General features: G+C 40.3%; 1 pseudogene; it reads left to right on the top strand.

The window, feature by feature from the left end:
• The first annotated feature begins 234 nt into the window (after positions 1 to 234).
• On the top strand, positions 235 to 734 carry LOC101562149 (annotated as a pseudogene).
• The last annotated feature ends 200 nt before the right edge of the window (positions 735 to 934 follow it).

The following is a 934-nucleotide window of genomic DNA, read 5'->3' on the forward strand; positions in this document are numbered from 1 at the left end:
CCAAATATTTTTAATATCACCAATAGTTTAAATACTCCTCTGGATCTTCTGACAAATGAAGTGGAGTCGACTCCAGAACACCAATGTTGAGAGACAAAGAGTACCTACTGGAAGATTTGCGAGCAACAATAGCCTCAGACTATTTCGTAATATATGACTTTGTCTTTCAGGAGTTTAAATGCAATAGACTTCTGTAGAAAAATAATGCTATTAAAATCTTTACAAGGAACAATTATGGTGCAGGAAGAAGATGTTAGCGATTACAATTTAACTGAGGACCAAAAAGTAATCAAGGCCAAGCGTCCTCCAGTTACTCAGAAGAACAAATATTTGGGTCACACAGCGGATAGGTTTCCGCTACAGGCACGGGGGAGCCTCCGGGGGAAGCATTCGAGCCGTGTGCGTGGCCGTGTGTGCTCACGCGACGCCACTGGGACTGCGGAGCCCTCCAGACAGCGAAAGGCAAAGCCCAGAGAGATGACTTGCTGTCTCTTCTGTTTCACTTTTTGGATGAAGGGCTTTATAGGTTCAGAGCTGATGAATTCTTCATGCCCCGGGAAGTGAAAGCACTCAGTATTGATCAAAGAAATTTCAAATTATGCTCAATTGGGTGGGGAGAAGAATTTTCACTCTCCAAGCATCCTCAGGGAACACAAGGCAAGGCAATAACACACTCAGCAACGCAGGCCTATAATGAAGAGAAACCCGAAACTATTGTGATCATTGACATTTAAGACACAAGAAAGAAAGAAAGAAAGAAAGAAAAGAAAGAAAGAAAGAAAGAAAGAAAGAAAGAAGAAAGAAGAAAGAGAGAAAAAATTCTACAAAGAGCTGTTTTCTTTTCTCTTGAGAAGATATAATTAATTTCTCTGGTATCTTTTGACAAGTGGAAATTTACAGAACACAAAATTTTAACTTAAAGTGTGGCTTTCAG

This window comes from Octodon degus, unplaced genomic scaffold (assembly GCF_000260255.1).
Source record: "Octodon degus isolate 3935 unplaced genomic scaffold, OctDeg1.0 scaffold00020, whole genome shotgun sequence".
NCBI classification, from domain to species: Eukaryota; Metazoa; Chordata; class Mammalia; order Rodentia; family Octodontidae; genus Octodon; species Octodon degus.